Here is a 17913-nt window from a genome sequence, read left to right as displayed (position 1 = left end):
TTTCTCTCAAGTTGTTTAAATTAACTTTTCTTCAACTTGGAAACAGAATTTTCTGAAATTCACTCTGTTTTTAGCCTCATTTCAATGGAGATGGGAGGTGGATACATAACCACACCACTAGCTGTGGATCTATTTGTAATTATTAGCTGCTCGGAAAGGGAGAAAAAGTTTTCTTTAAAAGTATAACCCCTGGTAAGTCATCTATGATACAGTGGAAGACCATGTGTCCAAGAATATTTGGGCAGCACAAATTCATCTTGAAAGCTTCAAAATAAAGATACAAATTAATGGATGGGGTAAGAGAAGTAGATTTGGGAAGGGTGGGGGATATGAATATGATCAAAACACATATAAGATTCAAAACTCAAAGAACTAATAAAAATTATGAAATAAAAAATAAATGGTTTAAGTTTTATATATACTATAAACCTGTATTTTGTTTTATGGATTGTGTTTTTACAACTAATTTTTATATGGTGGACAATGTTTATTTTCCTCACTAAAAGGTAAAAGGCATTATAACAAATTGGAGTACATAATTTATATAGGTTTTGCTCAGTTTATACATTGGTATTAATGTCTATATTCCCAAAAAAAAGTATAAGATTTAAGGTACAAATTGATTACCCTACATGAAATCCTTTCATTCTTTTTTCACTAACATAATAACTAGAACATATTTCTAGCTACACAAGACATACCCTAAAGTCAGTTGTTGGAATAACTGAAATTTGAGTTTCAATATATAGGCCTTTGGTGTTATATGTAACTATTGAACTGTGATTTAATGGGGGACAATACTATATTTTGTTCCCCTACATCTGAGAGTGTGGTCCTAGTGTATCAATGGGGGGACTATCAGCACCGCAGCCAACATCTGAGGTCCATCTGTCTGTCGCTCTGCATGTCTAACTGCCATTCAATCAAAAATACTCTTTCATTCATAATACTAGCAAGAAATCACAAGGAATATTTTGTTCCCATGTCACTAGATTTAATGCAGTCATGCGGTCTTGGATAACCAGAGACAAACTTGTGAAGTACCGTCATCGAGTTGCAATGTGCTAACCTAAAAGTGCTCTCACTGTGAACCATGCAGAGAATCAGTAATGTGAATCAGATGTGGCTCTCCCACATAAGGATCTCTGATTTTCAGTCTAATCGTTGACAAAAATTGCACCCAAAATGGTTACTTTCATTTTTTATTCTTTACAGCATGACACTGTCTGTTCCCATAGCAACCTTCTAACACCATCGTTCTTATTCCATTGTCATAATTAGGTAATAACTCTTTCTTTTCACTGAACTGTAAGCACCTTTAAGAAAGAATTTCTACAGTCTATCATGGAACTTGAATCAAGTAGAGTCCTCAATAAAAAATTGATGAATGTTTTATGAGAGTAAATGGCCAAGAGGAAAAAAAAGACAAATTAATGTGTTTTCAACTGAATTGATCACATTATAGTAACACAAGTGTATGATTAATATTGAATTATTTCATTGTCTGTTAAGTATGGAATTCCCATTTTTATTTTTTATAGTTGCTGATATTTTGTGATATGATTAATCTTAGTCTATTTTCTTTTTATTGCATCTTTGTTATATTGCTATTGACTGTTGCTTATTACTTTAAAATGGCTGTTGCATAATACCTAAAAGCACTTCTTTTAAATATCTACCATTTAAATTAGAATTAACCTCCTGCCCATGTGTTAATTGTACTTATGTCATTTGAGAATGATGTAGAACTCCATCCAACATTAATAAAAATATTGGGTTCCCTCTCTCTACCCATATTTGGAACATATTCCAGAAACTGTCAAGAGGAAGTAGAGACTAAAGCTCAGAAATACAGCAAATGCTGAATGAGAAAAAAATTAACAAGAGTTCTTGACTTGAACCTTATGGTCTGATGCCTAGTACTGAATGTGGTCTTATGCTATCTGCGGTAGGTTGTATGACAGCCTTTGAGTATTTACAGTAAAAAGTAGATAAGCAAGTGAAGGGCCATTATCCACTCATATTTTGGATATTTTGCTTCTGTGTGTTCCCTACAGTGTATGTGCCATTCTTCCAAAGGAGAACACAAAACTTTTCTGCAAAATTTTTAGCATGGCATACTCAAAAATAAAACACCTGTAGAAAATTCATGAAGAAACAGCACACCAGATACCAGCAGTGAGCAGTACGGCTTACATTACATTTGAAAAATTAAAAATAAATAGTTACATGATTTAGGATAATTATTGCACATTATCCTACAAAAACACCAAATTGTGTTTCTACTGTTCTTGCCTAAGCAGAAGTGATTGTACAGATAATTATTCTTGATGACAACCTGTAATTATAGATATCTTATTTTAGTGTTTTAAATTATAGGTTTAATGTAGGAATGGGTTTTTTTAATAGAAGACCTCATAATAGCAAATTTCACAAACTGAATTAACAGGCAAAATACTAGGAAAATGATTGATTCCTGTGAGAAATGCCTGATGAGGTAGAAACTTGAGAATAATTGAGGTAGGAACAGGTCACATTTTTGGTCAACTGTTTAGGAAAATCCATATTGCAGATATTGCCCTTCCTGGGAAACAGAAATTGGAAATAGTTATAGTACATTCAGAAACTAATTCAATTTCATATGTGTTTACACTTGGCAATTGCTCCTTCTTTAAAATGCGACTTGATTTGATAGGCATAAAATTTTCCTATAAAAATTAATCCTTTCATCCTAACCATTTATATCCCCTAGGGAGAAAATATTGTTTTGTTTCCATTTAGAATCAAATGTATCTTATTTATTTAAATTATTCTAGAAAATGACATAAAGTGTCAAGAATTTATATAAATATAATTGTGTGTTTATAAAAAATTAACTGTTACTTTATGAAATTCTAGTAATTTCACATTTGAGATTTTGGGCCTTTTTTTCTGAATTTTGAATCATTTTCTGACTTAAAACATTAAAACATATATTTGGCTGCTGTAAAGTTCCAATTCCCAAAGGCATGCTTCTCCCACATTACTTTTTTATTTATTCAATCACCATGACTACTCACATTCAACTTTTCGCACCTGTGAGTGAATCAAAGCCAGGTTGTTCAGGCTTCTTCCGTCTTCACAGGGGGAAATAGCAAGTCAACTTCTGTTTTTCGTTACCCTTGAATTGTGCTTTACATGAATGTTAGCAACAGAAAGCTACACTATCTTCTTTCTATTTATCTATTTTGGTCTCTGTGGTTTATAGTGTCCTGGAATCTCACAAAGATGAGTTGAACGTGCACAGACACGGACATAATTCTTGTCAAGACTCACACAAATTGGCTGACCTGAGTCTAACAAAACGTGGCATATCTTGTATGATTTCTTACAGTAGAAGACTGAAAGATGCCCTCATCATACATTCCTGAACTGTTTAAGTAATCAGGTCTGCTATTTTAAGTTTTATCTGGGACTAATGGACTGCACTATGAGTTATGAGTCCTCAATTGAAAGTCTTGCTACAGAATGATATTTAATTTTCTTTCCATAAAGGTTATATGTGACTTTGTAAAATATGTGTGTATGAACACATGACTACTGACTAAAATTACAGGATTCTTTTCTGATTTAAATTAAAAAGAAAGTCCAATATGTAGCAACAATTAAATTTGTGAGTGATGTTAAAAAGTATATGATTTTTAGAAAAGAGATGCAATTTCATTGATTTATAAAATTTAAAAAAACGTGTGGTATTTGGAAGTACATTTTAATTGCATGTGTGTCTGCTTATTTAAAACTGAGAATTACTGTTCATTCTCCCATTGGTACTTGTAGGTTTGGGTATGACATTAAATGAGGTTAGCTTTCAAATTCTCCAAACTATTCACAAACATACTTATTTATGTGTGGTTATAAGCTGCAGCATCTTATGAGTTGTAATATTCCTTTTATAGCCTTTTCTTTTTCGCTAATGCTTAAAAATTCAAGCTAGTGTATGGTGATATTTTGTGCTGAAATGTGATTTTATTTGTATGTTAATAAAGTTGCCTGGAGATCAGAAGTCACAGTGAGCCATAAGTGGGAGTCAGGCAGTGGTAGCACATGCCCTTAATCCGATCACATGTCAGGCAGAATCTCTGTTGTCAAGGACACATCCAAAGCAAGTGACCTAAACTTTTAATCCCAGTACCAACCATAGATACCTGGAGGTCTATATAGACAGGCAGTGATGAGGAAATCATGTGGTTGGGTTTAGAACCAATGAGAAAGCAGAACAGAAAGGCAATAAAAAGACAGAACACAGGAAGAAGGTCTCTCTCTCAGGGGAAGGACGGCAGTGAGTGGTAAGATAGGGTGGTCTTAGCTCTTTGCTACTGCTCTGATCTTTATTCGGCTCTGTGTTTCTTATTTAATAAGACCATTTAGAATTGCATCTACACCAGTGTGCTTAAACAAAGGCATTTGTTGCAACTGAATGCCTAGCAAAATGTATAAAGATTGTAATTCTCCTAAAGCAGCTATCGCAGGTGATGCTTCAGTGTTAAAAAGGTCTGACCATTTAGGTTACAGTGTATTGGGATTGCTGAAAACCCCAGTCACAGATAACATCAGAAGTGGGAAACAAGGGATGGAACTGCCAACCAGAATTGCCAAATCTAAATTCCATTAAGTGAAAAGCATCCTCATTTTTATTTGCTGTCTGTGATTTATTTAAAAATGATACAGAGACCATTCTTTTGTTTAATGGGAAGGAGAATTAAGTAATCATTGAAAAAGTCAGGATCACAGTTTTCCAGATTTTTGTGTGCTTTAGAAGACAGTATTACATGGTAGGAATATAATAGATTCTTGGGAATGGCCTTCTTCATAAAATTTATCACCATGAGAAAATACCATTTCTGAATAGAAAACATAAGCTGGAAAAATGTGGTAGGCAGATGCTAGGATAAATTTATCATGCTCCTCATCAGAGATGTTCAGTTTATAACCTTTACTTACATAATGCATTCTGTTATCAATTGAATTTTAACATAAAAGTGAGTCAGTTTAAATGGAAGCTATGCATTTTTCTCTTCTCTCTGAGACAGTAAGAGGCACAGTTTACACAAATGTGAAAGAACGTGGTGGACATAGTATTGTTCACTTTTCTAAGAAAGTACAGGCATCAATTAAAAGTAAGCAGGTTGCTATGACAATTAGTTATCGGGCTGACTAATTTTATGTCAACATGAACCAAGCTCCAGTCATTTTGAAAGAGGGACGCTGCATTGAGCAAAGACCTTGGCTACTGTTTGTGCCTCCAAGTCCCAGCCTTTGCTTCCTTCACTGATGGACTTATAAGATATAAGGTGAAATACATCCTTTTCTCCCCAAATTACTTTTGGTCATGATGTTTTATCACAAAAACAGAAATCCTAAATAAGACACCTGTCTTGCCTACCATATCATTTATTTAATATCAAAAGGATTTTATTTGCCACAAAGGACTGCAATTATTAAAGGAAACTATAAATGCCTATTTAATTTAATTTATTTAATTTTTTTTTACATTCCTTCTACCATGTGGATTTTTAGGATACAACCGAGGCTGTTAGTGTGGATGACAAAGGTCTTTATCAGCTGAGCCATATTATCAGCCCCATTTAATCTAGTTTTTAAACTGCAGGTTCAACTGAAGCCAAATGCATGCAATTCAGTTGTCTCCGTTTCTCAATAGCTTTTTAAAATGTTTTTTGAATAACTTTATCATTTTTGGTGAGCAAGAAATGTTTCAAAATTGCAATGCTGATATCTGTAGCTTTGTTCTACACTTTATTCATGCTTATTAGATGTCTTTGTTGCTCTTATTAATTAAAAAATTTCAAAGCTATTATATATATATATAAACCATTTATATATATACACATATACGTATTATATAACATTTAATATATATAAAATGGTTTTAAAAATATGTAATTCATATATATTTATATTTAATATATATTTTGTTTTTCAAGACAAGGTTTCTCTATATAACAGCCCTGGATATCCTGGAATTCACTTTGTAGACCAGGTTGGCCTCAAACTCATAGAGAGCTGCCTGGCTTTGCCTCTTGAATGCTGGTATGAAAAGCATGTGCCACCACACTTTGCCAAAAACATTAATTTTTTAAAAACATGATTGTAAATTTAAGGTCAATAAGGTTTAAATGTAGAATAATGGTTTATCAACACAATTTGTGTTTTTCACACTTGATAACACAATTTCCTATAGACTTTAATGTAGATATTCTTATGCATAAAATATGAAATATTTTATTGGTTGTGTTTCAGATGTATAATACAATGTTATAATCTATGTACATATTGAGAGATAATTATCACAATTAAAGTCAATAAACATTTCCACCCATTCATTTTTCATTTGTATAATGAGAAAACTTCGCACATATCATTGTAGCCACTTTAAGGTACAATAAATTTAAATGATTTAAGAACCATCATTTCTTTTAAATTCCTCAGCTTGCTCCTGTAGCAAATAATCCACAATTCTTAAGATAAAGGCTCTTATTAAAGAAGCATCCATAATACTCATAAAGTTTAATAAGCATACTGACACCAATACATATAAATCAATTTTATTATAAAATATCTTTAACCCTTAGTGGAAAGCAAAATAAACAGCTTACCTAAAGGTAGGATGATGGTAATGGAGCATTCTTTTATTGCCACTTGTTTTTTTATGTTATTTCAATAATTATTTTATTGATTTCCTCTGTGGTTAACCCACAGTCTCAAAATTTCCAAAAACTGTAACTATTTTTTTTTCTGAAATCAGAGGCCCCAAAGAGTGAAATATTTGTTTTTTCCTAAAAATATCAATTTCAGTTAACTGTTAATTTTGTGCGTGTTTTTGTAATCATCCATGCACATACATGTGCTAGCACATGTATGGATGTACATATGTATGCAGATGTGCAAGCATGTGTATACATGTGCATGAGGAAGCACATAGCTGCCAGCTAGTCTTTCTAGAACACTCTACAGTTTGTGCTGTGGCAGCCTTTCGGTTGCTCTAAGAGCTCATCACTTCCATAGTCTAGTTAGCTACTGTGGTGCAGGGACTCCCTGACTCTGCCTGTCATATGGTAGAATTATAGGGAGGCCACTGCATTCACCCAGTACTTAAATAGGCACTGGGGTTCCAAATGTTTCTCTTTCCCACTTTGTACCTCAACCTTTGTACCCACTACCAACTGAGCAATCTCCTTGTACTGATATCTTCTCTTTTGAAGCAAGTAATTCTCCAACAAATACAAATAACTTTCTTTGAATTATTACTTTCAGTTGTTTTTATTCTGGTGTGAAGATCTACTGTCAACACTGTCTCTTTAGAAATTAGTGTAAATCTTAGAAACGATATTGGTCTAGCCAGAAATTAAATTGAAATTTAAATTGCTTCCTCGAAAGCATTATCTCCCACACTACATAATACTGCTTTGATTGTGCTTCTTAAAGCAAAATTTCCACCAACACCCCCAAACCATCTTCATTATCTGATTTCCTCTGTTGTATTGTGTGATTCCTCATTGCAGAAAATTAAAATAAAAAAGAATGAAGTATACATAACCTTCTTCATGTAGGTGTGACCCGCATGTACTTCAATGCTATCACTGCATTTTAATGAGCACCCCTTATGGGTATTTATTCTGCCAATCAAAAGGACCCTATCACCACTTCTTTTCAAGAATTTATTTTTTTGAAAAACCTCATGGATTTTCTGCTTATAATTTTCAGGAGACAATCAGTTTGTATATACATAAAGACAAATTATAGACTGTCCCCAGGGGCAACTGTTACTTTAAAGTTCTTGATGGAAAAACAAAAATCTATAGTGGTTTGTCTTTGCCCCTGTAAAAATATCACAATAATTCATTCAGTTGTTAAAAATCCACAGAATGTTTCTTTTCAAAGCTTACCTAAATATTTTCAGTCTATGTTCTGTGTATGCTGGTTTGCAGCAACCAGGATACAAGCTTTCACTACATTTATCCTGTTTATTTTTCTAGGCGAAGAAAATTGACATGTAGAAATCTTTAAATACTTGTTTTGTCTCTTTCATGACTTAATCTCCACAAATCCCTAAGAGTTTATATTATAATGAAAAGTCTAAAGTTATATATTCATGGTGATGAAATTTTCAGAGCTATTATAAAAAAGGGTCAAAGTAAATAATATTATTACTAGCAGTATTAATAATTTCACTGGAAGTAAAGTTATCAAAAGTCCCAGGAATCAAATGCTTTGTGCACTGTCCTCCCAATAATTTTCATGTAGTTACATTCCACGACTTTGTATGTCCTAATTTCTAAGTGAAGAACCTTTTGTATCCATTTAATTTTTCCTTTTATTCTATATTGGAGAGTAGTTATTTTTACTTGATGCATATACAGTTTAATTAAAACAGCAGGGATCATAATAAATATTCAACAAACAGTGTAATGATAGGACTTTTGAAACTAGATCCCTACAATTTGAAGCTGAATCATATATCGTGTAGCGGCTGTCATACTGCTTACTGCTTTTTCTCATATCATATATTCAAAATAGCATTATTTAATACCATGATAATGTTGTGAGGTTCAATTTAATGCTTCCAAGTCCTTATCAAACACCAAATGACAAGGTTTAGCTGGAACTCTTTCCTTTGACCTTGGCAGCTACTATTGCTGCTGAAGAGATTGTATTATGACACTAACTATTACCCATACCACTTGTAACATTCTTTTCCACTTACCCAGTCTAATATTTTCTAATAAGCAGCATCAGATTTTAGAATCAGATCACCTTTGGAAACAAACCACTGAGGTCCTTTACCAGCCTCCCAGACGGAGGAAATTAGTTAATCCCCTTGAATCCTAGATTGCTTATACCTCAGCACAGGGCTGTTGGTCACAACCACAGGGCCACCGTTTTTCATGTGTGTTAACATTTTCTGCAAAACCTTGCACGTGTTAGGCACTGAGAAATATTGGTGCTTGTTTTCCTGTCTAATTTTCACTAGTGGGTAGTTTGGGGATTCCCATGGAACCCCTTTGGCCAACAACTAAATTAAATGTTACCCAAATCATAGGACTGGAAGCTTTATTTGATGTCGAGATGATCTTTTGGGGCTCTGTCTTCCCAGTTATTTGACAAATTTCATTTAGATTGCCATCATTTACCTATGTAGTTTAAGGAGTTTCTAATGTATTGGGTTTCCATATTACCCCTAAAATGACCGCTAATTTTGGCTGTCTCTCCCTGTATTCCCTCTCTCATCCCTGCTTTCTCTCTTCATTCTCACGTGATATCCTGTCCCACACCCCATTCATAGCTAACTATTCTAGATCCCTTTCCTAGGGAGATACATCTGTATGCACTAGTCCCTTATTCTATCCCTAACCCTTGTGTAAAGATACCACGTTTTCCTTATCCATTCTTCTGTTGAGGGACATCTAGGTTGTTTCAAATTTCCAGCCAGTAGGAACAGAGCAGCAATGAGCATGGCTGAGCAAGTGTGTCAGTGGCAGGATTAAGTGCCCTTTGGGTATATGCTCAAAAATGGTATACCTGGGTCTTGAGGTGGATCAATTCCCATTTTCCTGATGAACTGCCACATTGACTTTTATAGTGGTTGTAAATGTGAAGCTCCTTCCTATAGTCTGTCTCTCAGGAACTATGGAAGCTGACAAGAGAGGAAGCAATCAATAGTCCTATCCAGCTATATTATCTTTGAACCCCAATGACAAGCATGACAATTTATTACCAAAGGTATAATATTACACTTATATCTTGGGGGGTAACTAACAGCCACATACTTTAGTTTATGGTCTACCCAATAGGAGGGAATTCATATCTAGCAGGGTAAACCAGCACCACAACCTGTGGCCAGTGAGGTCAAAGACCCTAGAGAGCCAATTACTGCTAATTTGATAAACCAGTATATTTTTCAACTGCATTCCAAATACTTACTCTTACATCCACAAATAAGCGTACCTCTCACCCTTCATAAAAGGACCTTCTTGAAGTAGATGGAGATCATTACAAAAACCTACAGCTGGTTAAAATGCAGGTAACAACTGAGAGTTCTTGGTGCGCATCATCAATTGATATATTTACAACAAGACCCCTTCACCTAAACTCAGGGAAACTCGGGAAGATTGTAAGTCTAAGAGGACCAGAGTATCCAATTCAAGGTAATCTCTTCTGAAAAACAAGAACAGAAAGTGGGAGAGGCAGGGTGTAGGGAGTGGATTTGGGTAGAATTAGGAGCAGGAATGGGAGGTGAATATGATCAAAATTAAATTGTATGAAATCTCAAATAATTAATAAAAATATTATTTTTTTAAATCCAGTTTTTCCCCAGTGGTCAGATTCTAGGCTTAGTTTTTTCATCCCTTATTCCAAGGACTGAAATAGAGGTAAACAGATTTACAAAAGGAGCAGGGTAACTGTATTCAAAGAAGAATGATAATATAGATCAGAAATACACTGTCTAAATTTTCAGTGGACCCAACGCATAGAATGTACTCTAGGATGCCACTTATTTCAGAGGTTTTTTTTTTCCTTTATAGGAATCAAGAAGAAGAACTATTGAACTATTGGGTTATTAGAGGCACAGTTTGGCAGATAGCTATTCTGACTGACATTAAGTTATATAGTCATTTCTTTATGGGAAAAGTCCCGTCTTGTAATGCACCTGATTTTTAATCATATGCATGTAAAATTACATACAGGTATAGGTAGTGAAAAGGAGATGCTTTCTTAATGTGTATTTGGAAGCTTGCTTGATGGTGCATGTATTAAAAATGAGCCTGGTCTACTTTCCATGTCCAACCTTCGTACCTGGACATACATGAAGGAAAACTGAATAGAATTCATCTAAGAACAATCATTATTAAGTAAAGGAAAAACATAGTCCAGTTTTCACAGAGACACATGCAAGCAGCTTGATGCAAAAGGGAGTCCTAGATTGCTAACAGTTTGCTTAGTGCACTATTGTAAGTGGCAGATGTATGTCTGAGTGTGAGTGTGTGTGTGTGTGTGTGTGTGTGTGTGTGCATGTGCATGGTATGTACAAGTAAGTGTCTTAGGATGCCAACTGAATATTAGAATGGTGTTTGCATAGCCCATGTCAAAGGGAGGGCCCAGGGACTAACTCCTTCTCTACGCTTGCCTGCCTTATAGATACAATCATTTACCCACACAGCAAAGAGGATGGACATTAGAGAATAATGTCTATGCTACATGGCCTCAGTCACCAAAAGCAACAACTGTGAAACTTAGAAAAACTGTTTGTTAAAATTATCTATTTGTCCTACCATGTCTTGCAAAAATACATTTAATTGTCCAAAAATTATTTACGTGCACTTGGTTTCAAGTCAATCTCCAGAACATATATTTTTAGTTTTCTAAATTCTCCAAAAAGTAGGAGGGAGGAATTTATGACTAGCATTCCAAATACTTATCCTCCTTGTACAGATTTACACTTCAAACCCCCCAAGATAGGATTCAGCATCTTAGTTAGAATCAGAAAATATTAAGAACATTTCCCTCTCCTAAATGGACAGGGAAAATCACCTTGCCAATAAAAAAGGTCTAAAAACATTTCTCAATCTCAAGAAAGCATTGTGACTCTCCAGTACATGTCATAAAATGAGCCTTCATCCCTAATTTGTATTTTTAATTTTGTATTTTTTAACAGTTCACTTCATTGTATAGATTTCAAGTTTCTTGAGGCCTGTTTCTCAAGTGGGCATGCTGTTACTCAACAATTGCCTTGTGTTTATGGAAAGAGGTCTAGGTGGATGATCTACATATAAGAGATTTTGGAATGCAGAGGGAGTATAACATCTTGATTTCTTAGGACATCACCAAATGAGTAAATGTAAAATTCCCTTAAATTGAAACATTCTGTCCTGGAGGGAGTATGAAGGCTCAAAGGTTCACAAAATTTACAGGACACATAGATCTCTCCCTGACATTATATAAGCAGTAAATAGCTAGTAGAAGAGAGGAGGTTCTTGCAGTGAAGCAGTCTCCAAGTTGTGCAGGCATTATCGGGGATATAGCTTTACATTAAATTTTTGGTGATGTAGCTGCTCAACTCTCTCATGCTCCTGTAAGGAGCACAAAGGAACTCAATGGTTCATGAAGCTAGACTTGCTTGGAATCATTTATTTGCAGTTTCATTACCCTCTCTGTCTTGGGTCAGTAGGAACAGTATTCACAAGAAGTCAAGCAATGGTAAATGCTGATAGAAGAAAGACTTAGAGAGATGTTTGTGTTGCTCAAAAATGTTAGCATTCCTAGGGAATGTTATATGAGAACTATTGTCATCTGATGAGTATGAACCAGGGAAAGATATTGATACAAAACAAAACACAAAACAGTAAGATGATATAGGTAGGTAAGAAGTATGATAGCATAGATTCCAAATGAAAATAGAGATTCCAAAAATTTTTTTAGAGAAAAATGATCAGCCATGCTACACAGTGGTTACTATCATTAATATCAATGATAATGTCGCAAACAAGTACAAAATACAGATATCTTGACAGAGTGGGCCATTATGGGGTTAGGGAGAAAGCTGGTGTTAGGGAAATCCCCAGGAACCCACAAGGATGTCCCCAGCTAAGACTCCTAGCAATGGTGAAGAGGGTGCCTGAGCTAGCTTTCTCCTGCAGTCAGATTGGTGACTACGCTAATTGTCATCATAGAACCTACATCCAGTGACTGATGGAAGCAGATACAGAGGCCCACAGCCAAGCACTTGGCCAAGTTCCTGAAGTTGTTTTGAAGAGAGGGAGAAGGGATTATAGGAACAAGTGGGTGGTAAAGATCATGATGGAGAAAACCACAGAGATAGCTGACCCAAGTGAGTGGGAGTTCATGGATTCTAGACTCACAGCTAGGGAGCCTTCCTGGGATCAAACTAGGCCCTCTGAATGTGGGTGACAATTGTGTGGTTTGAATTGATTGTGCAATAGACCAGGACTTATTATGAGTACATGAAGTGGCTTCTTAGAGCTCATTCCTTATAGTGGGATGCCTTACTCAGCTTTGATGGAGGGGTGAGGGGCTTGGTCCTGCACCTACTTGGTATGCCAGTCTGTGTTGAGTACTCAGAGGAGGCCTTACTCCCTATTCGGAATGAATGGGGGGGTGGGGAGTAGAGGGGAGCAAGAGAAGAAGAGGGAGGAGAAAACAGGTTGATATGTAAAATGAAAAAAAATCTTAAGTAAATAAATAAATGAAATGAAAAAACAACTACAATATACCATATACAATGTAGTTTTCTAAACATGTTAAATATATTAAAATCCAATACATATAACTATTCCATAAAGAAAGTATAAATGTGTCTCATATTTTTGTAAATTAGTATTCTAACCCTCCAGGGATTAAGTGACATGTCCAAAATTACTGTACTGCTTTGTGTTTTTTCAACTTAACACAATTCAACATCATCTGGAAAAAAGGAGGGCTAATTGGGAAAATTTCTCCATTCCATTAGTTTATAGACATATCTGTGGGAGCATTTTTTGAGTATTGATTGATGTGAGAAGACATGGTCCACTGTGGGTAGTACTACCCCTGGGCAGGTGAAAATGGGATGTAAAAGAAAGAAAACTGAGCAAGGATGATGAAGCAAGCCAATGAGTAGCATCACTCCATAGCCTCTGCTTCAGTTTCTACCTTCAGTCTCTTGCCTTGAGTTCCTGACCTGACTTTCCTTCATTCTAAGCTGTAACAATAAGATGAAATAAACCCTTCCCTTCCCACATTGATATTGGTCATGGTGTTTTATCACAGCAATGAAAACCTAAGTAGGACTGACCATGGATTATTGCTATGAAAAACAGAACTGATCATGTTTTTGTGATAGGATTGTAGCATCATTTGAACTTTGGGCTGGAAAAGCCAATGAGTGCTAAGAGATCACTGGGTTGGTCTGTGGGAGCTTGGAAGATAAGACTGTCAAGAGAAATATAAGCGATGGAGATGGGTTATAGAGTTTCAGAGAGAAGCAATGACAATTTGTGTGATACTTTGTGTTAAGAGTCTATAGTGTGTGATCAGCTGGAACTGAAGAGTTGGCTATGATAAACAGGAGACCAGAACCAGAAAATCTTTGCTTTAATGACACAACCGATGCATATTAGCTTGGGCTGAAAAATCAGAAGTGATTAAGAACAGACCAATTGCACTGAGGTTCATAAATCTGAGACTATTTGCTCGGAGTTAGCACATGGAAGCTTCTGCCATCCAGAAGTGTCAAAGGCTGTTTGATGCTGGCAGCTGAACTTGGCAACCTGTAAGAGTCTACCAAGTGGTACTGACTTTGGAGGCATGATGATGTCATGCAAAGCAACTGAAGCTTGGCCTGTGGCCGTTGGTGGTGGTACTGCCTCATTTGATTTAGAAGACCTAGGATTAAAGGGTTTATGGAGAAGTTGGGTCTTGACACCATGCAGCAGGGTCAGAGTCCCTGAATAGAAACCTGGAGAGGCTTATGGTGAAGGTGAAATCCAGTTGTAGTAGAGACCTCAACGTTATTCAGATGCCAGAATCGTGGGATTACCCCCAAGAACAGCAGCAGCTTGGAGTAGAGTGGGCTTGAGCCTACGTGACAAGCTATGTGCCATAGATAGAGCTGGAGGCTGGAGATGTGATTTATACTAGGCCCCTTGGAAATCATAGGATTGTATGTGGGTCACAGACATCAAGCATCAAACTCTATACAGTTGGTATTAGTTTGTGCTTTGATTCGATTGTGCCTGGGCCCTGGTTCTACTCTCTTGGAATAAGAAAGTATTTAACATGTTTTCTGATTTTATAGGAGCCCACAGTTAAGAGAATTCTAGGGAAACTTTGAACTTTTAAAGAGACTTCAGACATTATAAAGAATTTGAGTCTTTTAAAGACTGTGAGACTTCTGAAGTTATATCATGTTTTATATTGTGATATTAATATTAACATGCCATCCTGGGAACAAATGAAAACAGAAAGTTTTTAGTTGAATAGTGACGTGTACTGGTTAGTTCTTTTTGTCAGCTTGACATAAGTCAGGGTCATTTTTGAGGAGAGAACTTCAGTTGGGAAAATTCCTCTATTAGAAAAGCTAGTAGGCAAGTCTGTCAGGAATTTTATTGAGTGGTAATTGATTTGTAAGGTCCCGATCCACTGAGGGTGGTACCATCCCTATGCACGTAGTCATAGGAACATAAGAAAGCAAAGTTTGCAAGCCTAGAGGAGCAAGCTAATAAAGAAACATTTTTCCATGGTCTCTATTTAGGTGATTGTTTCCACGTCCCTGCCTTGAGTTCCTGCCCTGACTTCCCTTCATGGTGGACTACAACTGTAAACTGAAATAAGCCCTTTCCTCCCTAGGTTGCTTTTGGTCATGGTATTTGAGCACAGCAATAGAAATCTAACTAAGGCAACCATATGGCTTTTAGAGGTGATAGGAAGTTCATGGAGTCCAGCATCCTTCACAGTCTATGGGATCACATACTCCCTTATTATGACTATTTCTTTCTTCACTGTGTTAGAAGTGAAATCATTTCAGTTTTCTTTCCAATGAATATTCAATCAGTTGGGCCAGTGACTACTTGAGACTAAGATGTGTTTGCTGTTTATAGAAACTTACTTGTTCAGGACCATCATACTTAATTTATTTTTCTTAAAAATTAATAACTTGCATGAAATCACAGAATGTGTCTATCCTATTGAGACTTTGGAATACAAAACTGTATTCCTATAGAGCTTTATAACCAACCACAAATACATCCCAGATTCCATTAGAGTCACATATTAGAATAGTGATTTTCCTGACATATTACTTTGACTAGGACAGAAATTGAGTTGTTGGGGAAAGGTTCAGCCCACCTGTTTCTAATTAAGGGATGGCAGCAGCTGTGAAGTCCTTTGTCTGTATTTCTGGACAGAGACTCTAGAGACCATGTCATATTTTTATCCTTTGAGTTACTCCAGAACCAGTCAGAAGGGAGGGTCTTCAGCCAGGTTGCAAGAGATTCTCCTAGCAGGGAATCACACCCTTCACCAGAGCCCAGAGCATAATTGAGATTTCCTGGCAAAGTCCTTCTGTGGAGACTCAAAACCCTGAGAAACCCTGCAGGAGAGAATTTCCATTGGTTTCAGATGTGCTTAATTCGCCATAAAAAGTAGTAAGAAGGTAGTAAGTTGGTCAGTATGTTAAGGCAGTCTCCTGCAACATGGGATGAAACAGTTGCTAGTAGGGGAAAAAAAACTATGCTGTATTTATTTTCCAAACTGAAAGACAATGTCTGTCCTTCATGCCATTTTAGATGCCTATAAGTAAACAGAAATAGGCACTCAGATAGGATGGGGAAATTCATCTTTGCTGTTCAGTTTGTTTTAGTGTAGCTAATCTGAGTTCCTTTAGGTTATAGGAACAGACGTAGAAAGATTTGGAATCAGACACCTTCAAATTATTCAGTGGGAACTGTGTGATTCAATGTGACAGAATGTCAGTAGTCCCTACTGTGAGATCTGTATTTCCAAGCAGAGCCTGCTGCTTGTATACAGAGGGAGTCTTCTAACAAATCCAGCACTACATGTCCTTTGGAAGAATTGCATTCAGTAATCTACCTAAGTAGATACTCTCTGAAAGATTTTAAATGAATGAAAAAAAAATCTATAGTAATTTTTGAACAAAAGGCTTCACTGAATTGCTTAAATAGAGTCTCCAAGTTACTTCTTGAAATACAGGAAAGATCATCAGTAGAACTGGAGCTTGCAGTATTTCTGTTTTAAAAAAATGAAAAATGACATACTCCACAGGAACAAAAATTTGTCAAATAAACATTTTATATAGGACATTTTTAAAAACGTGAAATAAAAGACCCCACCATAGCCAAGTGAAAATGTGTATTAGAAGGAACAGAAAGGGGTGTGTGGCTGTTGGTGCTTGTTGTCAATGCTGAAGAAGGCATGATTGCTCATCAGTTTTCCTGAATACAAAGGTGCCCTTAACTGGAGCAAATTCACCATGAGTCCTTTTCTGTGACTGATATTTTTGTTTCTTTTTACATTTAAACAACTTGACCAAAGTCTTATTCCCATAACATGTATTTGGCAGGTTGTTTTGGAAAGCCCTCACACTTAGGTCAGTAAATAAAAAAAAAATTATGATTTGCTATGTTTTTAATTGGCTTTGTTGAGTATTGGAGGAACACAGCACTTCAAGTAAGAAACCTTATATTGATGATGGTAAAATAGTGAAATCCAACAAGAAATATACAGTTTGCTGTTTTCTGGTTGAAGCCAAGATTATTTACCTAGAATAAATAATATAAGATAGACAGCAGTGTCATATGTGTTATATATAGACTACAGACATTTTAAAGTAATTAATGTGTATTTAAATTTTAATGAACTTCTAAATTTTTAACATATTAACTTATACTATTTAAGAAGAAAAAAAGACAACTAAGAAAGGAAGATATGAAACTGACAACCACTCAACTTGGTCTTTCTCCTTCTAAACTTGTATTTCAGCTTTTTAAATTATTCAACATAACACTCAATAGCTTTGGATGAATATTTGAAATGTTGATATATATGCTTTATAAAGGACTACAAATTATGACACTGAAGATCCTGGAGCATTGCTTGTAGAAAAGAAATGCAGGTATAAATTTTTAGAGCTTCTCTCTCTCTCTCTCTCTCTCTCTCTCTCTCTCTCTCTCTCTCTCTCTCTCTCTCTCTCTCTCTCAAATCATCATAGCTTTATGGAACCAAAACAGTTTTGTGGAGCACTTTGGGGAGTATTGATGTAGCATTTTCTGAAGTATTTGTTATTTCTTGGTGGTAAATTCATCTAATCCTGGGCTGTTATTTGGGGAGAAACTTTTATTATTG

Source organism: Peromyscus leucopus, chromosome 18 (genome assembly GCF_004664715.2).
Source record: "Peromyscus leucopus breed LL Stock chromosome 18, UCI_PerLeu_2.1, whole genome shotgun sequence".
Taxonomy (NCBI): domain Eukaryota; kingdom Metazoa; phylum Chordata; class Mammalia; order Rodentia; family Cricetidae; genus Peromyscus; species Peromyscus leucopus.
The sequence above is the reverse complement of the archived record's forward strand: the minus strand, read 5'-3'. Positions refer to the sequence as shown.